Source organism: Lactuca virosa, chromosome 6 (genome assembly GCF_052849685.1).
Source record: "Lactuca virosa cultivar CGN04683 chromosome 6, Lactuca_virosa_CGN04683_v6, whole genome shotgun sequence".
NCBI classification, from domain to species: Eukaryota; Viridiplantae; Streptophyta; class Magnoliopsida; order Asterales; family Asteraceae; genus Lactuca; species Lactuca virosa.
Genome location: NC_136431.1, coordinates 206,908,823 through 206,918,044, shown reverse-complemented (window position 1 = coordinate 206,918,044; position 9,222 = coordinate 206,908,823).

The following is a 9,222-nucleotide window of genomic DNA, read 5'->3' as shown; positions in this document are numbered from 1 at the left end:
ACAAAACATGCAATTAATGAAAGAATTTAGGTACCCAAGGCTGTTTGGGTCCTTGGTTATTAGTTTTGAAAACCGAGTGAAATGAAGAACCTAAAACCCAATCACGAACTTTTGATTTGAAAGTATCAATTAAGTCGATATCATTAGGTAAAGGAGCAGAAACATAATTTTTCGAAGGTTTAGGATTGTCACTGACATTCGCTTTTTTGTTCTCAGTTTGTTTCTCAACATGTCTATCTTTCGAAACTGATTTCCATGTTTTCACATAAATATTTGATTCTTTTGAAGATGAACTTGCGTTTGAAAAATCATTCACATATTTCTCATAAGCTTCTCGAATTTGTTGTTGGGAAAAATTTCGAGATTGATATATCTTTCCTTTCCCTTGAAGCCAATGGTCAATATTCTTCACATTTGATGAACCCTTAGTGTATAAAACATTCGAATTCTGCTTCCCAGATGGATTTGGAAAATTTGGTTTTTGTGGAGTGAAATCAATATTTGATTTATGACGGAATTTTCCAAATTGTCGATTTTTAACACTGTTTTCGACATTTGTGTGACGAGAAAATAGATTTTGAAAATTCTTTGATTGAGTTGGTGGAGGATGGTGATTTAAATTTTCATTTTGAGAAAATCTTTGTTGTGAATAAGGAAAAAATCGATGTGTGAAAGTTTGATTTTGAAATTTCTGTGATGAATGATTGAAATATTTCGAAAATGATGTAGTGGTTTGAGTTTTATCTTTCGAAAATTTAGTTTGTGAAATGGATTCAGAAAATGGTTGATTCAATGGAGCGGGATTTTTTTGATTGCCTGAATTTAACGAAGACTTTGTTGTAACAGACTTGAACTCTGTCTTTTCAGATGTTTTCTTTGTCAATCCGTTTTGTTTTTTTCGAGATTCAACAGTTTGCCAAAAAAAATTCTTTCGTGCTTGTCTTTTTGAAATTTCATTATCTTTCGAAAATTTGTCAATTTGATCTTTAAATTCTTTTGAGTTGATTTTGACAACTTGTTCAATTTGCTCCTCAATTTGTTTTGGAATTTCGTTTGAAACTTTTTGTTTTTCAATCCATTTTCTTTGAGGTTTTTGTCTTTGAAAAGTGTATGTATTCTTTGTGAGATTATTTTCGATAATACTTTGATTTGCAAAAAATCCTTCATCAGATGTTTTTTTGTTATCCTCTTCAACCAATTTGTTAAATTTTGGTTTAATGTTTTCGACATTTCCTTTTGTCACAAACACTTGGTTTGGAAACACAACATCATCTGAGCATTTGAAGTTCGGATACACCACTTGATTAGTTTCAAGATAATGAGCACCCTTTTCAGTCATTACCTTGTCGAATTTTTCAGTGTCACCATACACCTGATCAATAATAATTCGTGGAATTGCTGTTTCTTTCGAATATTTCCTTGTCGACGGTGAATTTTTTCAAAACTTCATCATCATTTTCATCATCACTGCTATCAGTTTGACTATCTCTGACACTCACATGATCGAAATCAAAAACTTTCGAAGTTGAGGGTTTGTCAGTGTCAATCTTAACCAACAAATCATTACACTTTTCTTTTCCTTTAGACTTAGAGGCAACATTAACGATAGACAACTTAGAACAATCAACATCCTCAAAATCACTAATTTCGCTAATATTATCAAAATTATCTTCAATATCAGCAAAATTAGATTGAGAATCAGATGTCGAATTCTCAGTTCTTTTCAAAATTTTAATTTGTTCAGTTTTGGTCAAGGTATCATTTACAATATCAACTAATTCATCTGCATCAAGATATTCGTCAATTTTCACAATTCCATAAGCATATCTATCATCATGAATTTTATCAAATTCTGTAATTGTTTTCTCACAATCATAAGAAATGTTATCAACCTTCTCTCTTTCTTAAGCTAGAAAAGGTAAGAATTTCCTATGTTGTTCCTTGCTTATATCAGATGAATGATGCAAAACAGTTAATTTTGCGTAAAGTCTTTTAGCAGAATTACGATATATGTTTCTTTGAACTAACGACAACTTTACTTCACTACTCAATGAATCCCTATCACACATTATATTTGTAATCTGTAACTCTAGACTTTCTACTTTTATTTTCTTGAAATCTAACTGCTTCTGAACCTCTAGCAACTGAGAAGTTGATTTCTTAGCTTCGTTACTAGCAGAGATAACCAAAGTATCGAAATCAGAAACAGTATCATCAAAAGCAATTAATTCAGAATCATATGCACTTAAAGGAATATTAAAATATTGAAGAATAGAATGTACATTTGTTGTCATGGGTGATTTATCTCCTCCTTTGGTCATAAAACAACAACCAGTCACCTCTTCATCACTTTCTTCTTCAAACTTGGCATACATCGACCCATTCGTAGGATTACGCATTTCCTCGTCATCAGAACCTGAGGACCAGACTTGGTATGTTTCTTCATCATCATCCTCACCTTTTGCCACAAGAGAGATTCCTTTTGCTTTCGCTCTCACTTCCTCCAAGCGTTCAACATAATACGCTTTGTCTTTCACTTTATTTTTCTTTTCATCTTTATTTCGAAGTATACAATCACTAGACATATGATTTGCACCATGACAATAGTGACAATCAATTCCAGAGTCTCCTTTTAGCTATTTCTCAACTTTCTGCTCTTCCTCTTTAACATCACTTTTCTCACTTTTATTTTTCTCCTCTCTTCCTGTTTTTGCCACAAATTTTCCTTTTCCCTCACCAATTTTCGACTTTGAATTAAAAGGTTTCTTGAAAAATTTCTTTACCCTATTATTCGAGTAAAATGCAACAGCTTCATTGTCTGAGTTAACCAAAAATCCTTCACCATCAGAATCTTCCTTTTCGACTGACTCTTTCTCATTAACTTTCGACATCAAAGCTAATGGTCCTCCAAGACTCATTTTCGATTCTTCTTTAATTTCATTAAATTCTCCTTCATGAGTTTTTAGCAGATTGTACAAGTCATTAAGCGTAAAAGTATCGAAACTCTGCTGAGTTTTCACCATCAATGTCACATTCCTCCATTCTTTGCGTATACCCATGATGAATGTCAAATTGAACTCCATGGTTGTTCGAGTGATTCCATGGCAATTACACTTGTATATTAATTCGTTCAACCGATCATAGTAATATTCTATCGATTCACCATCCTTCTGTTTGAATTCTTTCAATTCAATCAAACAGTGTTTTACAGAATTGATCTTAGTCTTTTCACTTCCTTTAAACTTTTCTTTGAGATTGTTCCAGATATCTTTTGTAGTTGTACAGCTTCTGACATAGTTGTACACAACAGGAGGTAATGCACCACACAATTCTCTCATACATCTTTTCTCAAGCTTCTTCAGCCTATCAGATTGATCAGTAACACTTGAAGTCTCAGATGAAGATCCAATTGCTTGAACATTTGGTGGAGGAGTACCATTTCCAGTAATACATGACCAGAGCTCCTCATCCAGCCCATTTAAGTAGTCTTGCATGCGATCATCCCATTGATCATAGTATTCAGGGATGAGCATAGGAATCTTAGTTGAAGATCCTAGCAGATAAGAATAGGATGTCATTGAGTTCAGGTTGAAATTAGCCATGAACGCATGGATGAATTTTTCAGAAAAACTTAAAAGTTTTTGGAAACAAATAGCTGAAACGATCAGAGATTTCAAACAGAACACTTGATTCAACAAATCAGTTACAGAATCGAATCACAACGGTATATCAATAACGATTTTCAAAACAAAAGGCGTGGAAAATTTTGAATCCAGAATTTGATTCAAAAACCTTTTGATTCAGAATGAAAATCAGATCACAGAGATATGATTCCTACTCTTATACCAATTGATGAAGTAATGAATCGAGTAATGAACGTAGAATCAGAGTAACGAGAATTAAGAACACCGAGAGTAAATAAGATCTTGTTTCAGCTCAATTATGCTTCACGATTACAAAGAGAGAATAGACAAGACAGACTCCCAAAACTCTTATCTAACTCTAAGTAACATTTCCTATTTATAGGAAAACAGTAAAGCATAAAAAAATTACAAAGGACTAAGCTTTCTAGTTTCGACACAAAATGCCTTTGTAAAATAACATTACATTTCGACACCTTATAATATAATTTCGACCCTTACAACCATTCTACTTAACAAGGTGCCCCAAAAACTACACCTCACGCAACCAGAGTTCACACTTGGAGAATTTCGCAAAAAGTCTCTCCATCCTCAAAGTCTCCAATACCTCCCTCAGGTGCTCCCTATGCAGCACCTGGGTATTGGAATAGGCCAGGATATCATCTATGAATAAAATCACAGACCGATCCAGCATCGGCCTGCATATGCAGTTCATGAGGTCCATGAACATGGCTAGAGCATTGCTGACCCGTAAGGGCATCACCATGAACTCGTAATGACCATAACGAATCCGGAAAACCGTCTTCTGCACATCCTCTTATCTAACCCTCATTTGGTGATAACCTAAATGCAAATCAATCTTGGAAAACCAAGATGCACCCTAAAACTGGTCAAACAAATCATCGATCCTTGGGAATGGATAACGGTTCTTCACCGTCACTTTGTTCAGCTCCCGATAATCAATACACATCCGATGAGACCCATCCTTCTTCTTCACAAACAATATCGGTGCTCCCCATGGCGAAATGCTCGGTCGAATGAACCCCTTGTCTAATAGCTCATGCAATTGTGTAGACAACTCCTACATCTCTGGAGGAGCCAACTGATACGGTGCTTTGGCTATCCGAGCCGCACCAGGAACCAAGTCAATGCTAAACTCCACCTGCCTCTCTGGAGGCACTCTAGGAAAATCCTCCAGGAACACATCGGGTACTCCCGTACAACCGGCACATCATCCACAATCGCCTTACCCTTATCCCATGTATCCATAACATATGCGACATATCTAGAACAACCTTGATGAAGATAGCGTCTGGCCCTAGCTGCTGAACATAGAAATAGCCCACAGTGAGCTCTCTCTCTCTCTCTCTCTCTCTCTCTCTCTCCCTGAACCACCAACTCTCCCCCACTTGGGGTCCGAATCCGTACTAACTGATGCTCACAATCGATCACCACTCCATTAGGGTTTAACCAGTCTATCCATATTAAAACCTTGTTCCCGCGTAAAGGAATGGGAACCAAATCAATCACATACTACTCGCTGAACACCTCAAAAACACATTACGATGAACCCTCAATACCCGAACATATCGATCATTTGCAATCTCAACATCTAAGGGGCAATCCAGCTCCCCTGAAGCTCCAATAAACCTCTTGCTAAGCGCAAGCGATACAAAATATCGGGTAGCCCTCGAATGAAACAATAACAATGCAGAGATATCGTTCACAAGGTCATGCTGCAGCCATACTAAGATAATGGGCCTTCTTGTGGCCCCTATGATTGCAATGGAAGCAAATCATATATGATACTGGGGTGGTGGTGGTAGTAGTAGTTATTCAATCCCTACTTATATGACTCACCCGACCGCACTTGACGTAGCCAAAACCACCCGCTCTGCACGCCCCATCATGCGTCTTGCCACACTGGCTCCGACCCTACTGGCCCTTCAATCTCGAATCAAATACCTTGGGCCTCTTGCCCGCACTCCCTGAACCCTAAGCTTGATCCAACTTCCTATTTCTATCCATCTCCAAATCAATCTCTCTCTCTCTCTCTCTCTCTCTCTCTCTCTCTCTCCCTCTCTATCTCTAGCCCTCGTAATCATATCCTCCAGTGTCTTGCAACTGGATCGGCTCACAAACAGACTAATATCACTCCTCAGCATCTCGTGGTATCTCGCCTTCTTCATCTCCTCGTCTTCCACATACTGCGGAACTAACAACACCCTCTTATGGAACATCGCAATGATCTAAGCCATTGTCATAGTAGTTGTAAGGTCGAAAATATGTTGTAATATGTCGAAGTCTATGTAATAGATGCTTTCGTTAGTTTCATTATGTATTTGCTAAGGCACCTTTTAGTCGAAGCCGAATGCTTGCCTTAGTATTTTTTGTATGCTTTACTGTTTTCCTATAAATAGGAAATGTTACTTAGAGTTAGATAAGAGTTTTGGGAATCTGTCTTGTCTATTCTCTCTTTGTAATCGTGAAGCATAATTGAGCTGAAAAACAAGATCTTATTTACTCTCGGTGTTCTTAATTCTCGTAAGTCTGATTCTACATTCATTACTTGATTTAATACTTCATAAATTGGTATCAGAGCAGGAATCATATCTCTGCAATCTGATTTTCATTCTGAATCAAAAGGTTTTTGAAACAATTTCTGGATTCAAAAATTTCGGCGCCTTTTGTTTTGAAAATCGTTATTGATCTACAGTTGTGATTCGATTCTGCAACTGATTTGTTGAATCGAGTGTTCTATTTGAAATCTCTGATCGTTTCAGCTATTTGTTTCCAAAAACTCTTAAGTTTTTCTGAAAAATTCATCCATACGTTCATGGCAAATTTCAACCTGAACTCAATGACATCATATTCACATCTGCTAGGATCTTCAACTAAGATTCCTATGCTCATCCCTGAATACTATGATCAGTGGGTTGATCGCATGCAAGACTACTTAAATGGGCTGGATGAGGAGCTCTGGTCATGTATTAGTGGAATTGGTACTCCTCTACCAAATTTTCAAGCAATTGGATCTTCATATGGAACTTCAAGTGTTACTGATCAATCTGATAGACTGAAGAAGCTCGACCAAAGATGTATGAGAGAATTGCGTGGTGTGTTGCCTCCTGTTGTGTACAACTATGTCAGAAGCTGTACAACTGAAAAAGACGTCTGGAACAATCTCAAAGAAAAGTTTCAAGGGAGTGAAAAGACTAAGATCAATTCAGTAAAACATTGTTTGATTGAACTGAAAGAATTCAAACAGAAGGATGATGAATCGATAAAAGATTACTATGATTGGTTGAATGAATTAATCTACAAATGTAATCGCCATGGAATTAATCGAACAACCATGGAGTTCAATTTGACATTCATCATGGGCTTACGTAAAGAATGGAGAAATGTGACATTGATGGTGAAAACTCAGCAGAGTTTCGATATTTCGACGCTTAGTGACTTGTACAATCTGGTAAAAACTCATGATGGAGAAGTAAATGAAATTGCTGAGGAATCGAAAATGAGTCTTGGAGGACCATTAACCTTGATGTCGAAAGTTAATGAGAAAGAGTCAGTTGAAAAGGAAGAATCTGATAGTGAAGGATTTTTGGTTAATTTAGATGATGAAGCTGTTGCATTTTATTTGAACAATCGAGTAAAGAAGTTTTTCAAGAAACCGTTCAATCCAAAGATGAAACAAGGTGATGCCAAAGGAAGTTTCGTTAAAAAGTCAGCTGGTGAGGAAAAGAAAAAGTTTGAGAAAAATGAAGGAAAAACTGATGAATCCAAAGCCGAGAAGAAACTTAAAGGAGATTCGGGAATTGATTGCCACTACTGCCCCAGAGCTAATCATATGGCGAGTGATTGTATGCTTCGTAAGAAATATGAAAAGAAGAATAAAGTCAAGGACGAAGCATACTATGTGGAGCGTTTAGAAGAGGTCCGTGCAAAAGCGAAAGGAATGTCGTTGGTAGCGAGAGGCGAAGGTGAGGAAGATGGCACTTATCAGATATGGTCCTTAGGTTCTGATGACGAGGAAATGCGTAATCCTACGCATGGGTCGATGTATGCCAAGTTTGAGGAAGAAAGTGATGAAGCGGTGACTGGTCGTTGTTTTATGACCAAAGGAGGAGATAAATCACCCATGACAACAAAGGTACGTTCTATTCTTCAATCTTTTAATATTCCTTTAAGTGCATATGATTCTGAATTAATTGCTTTTGATGATATTGTTGCTTATTTCGATACTTTGGTTATCTCTGCTAGTAACGAGGCTAAGAAATCAACTTCTCAGTTGCTAGAGGTTCAGAAGCAGTTAGATTTCAAGAAAATAAAAGTAGAAAGTCTAGAGTTACAGATTACAAATATAATGTGTGATAGGGATTCATTGAGTAGTGAAGTAAAATTGTTGGTAGCACAAAGGAACATATATTGTAATTCCGCGAAAAGACTTTACGCGAAATTAACTGCTTTGCATCATTCATCTGATATAAGCAAGACCAACATAGGAAGTTATTACCTTTTTTAGCTTATGAGAGAGAGAAGGTTGATAACATTTCTTATGATTGTGAGAAAACAATTGCAGAATTTGATAAAATTCCTGATGATAGATATGCTTATGGAATTGTGAAAATTGACGAATATCTTGATGCAAATGAATTAGTTGATATTGTAAATGATACCTTGACCAAAACTGAACAAATTAAAATTTTGAAAAGAACTGAGAATTCGACATCTGATTCTTAATCTAATTTTGCTGATATTGAAGATAATTATGATAATATTAGCGAAATTAGTGATTTTGAGGATGTTGATTGTTCTCAGTTGTCTATCGTTAATGTTGCTTCTAAGTCTAACGGAAAAGAAAAGTGTAATGATTCGTTGGTTAAGATTGTCACTGACAAACCCTCAACTTCGAAAGTTTTTGATTTCGATCATGTGAGTGTCAGAGATAGTCAAACTGATAGCAGTGATGATGAAAATGATGATGAAGTTTTGAAAAAAATCACCGTCAACAAGGAAATATTCGAAAGAAACAGCAATTCCACGAATTATTATTGATCAGGTGTATGGTGACACTGAAAAATTCGACAAGGTAATGACTGAAAAGGGTGCTCATTATCTTGAAACTAATCAAGTGGTGTATCCGAACTTCAAATGCTCAGATGATGTTCAAGTGTTTGTGAAAAAAGGAAATGTCGAAAACATTAAACCGGAGTTCAACAAAATGGTTGAAGAAGACAACAAGGACACATCAGACGAAGGATTCTTTTCAAACCAAAGCACTGTCGAAAATAATCTAACAAAGAATTCGTGTGTTTTTCAAAGACAAAAATCTCAAAGAAAATGGATTGAAAAACAAAAAGTTTCAAACGAAAATCCCAAACAAATTGAGGAGCAAACTGAACAAGTTGTCAAAATCAATTCAAAAGAATTTAAAGATCAAATTGAAAATTTTTCGAAAGATAATAAAATTTCAAAAAGACAAGCACGAAAGAAAATTTTCTGGCAAACCGTTGAGTCTCGAAAGAAACAAAATGGATTGACAAAGAAAACATCTGAAAAGACAGAGTTCAAATCT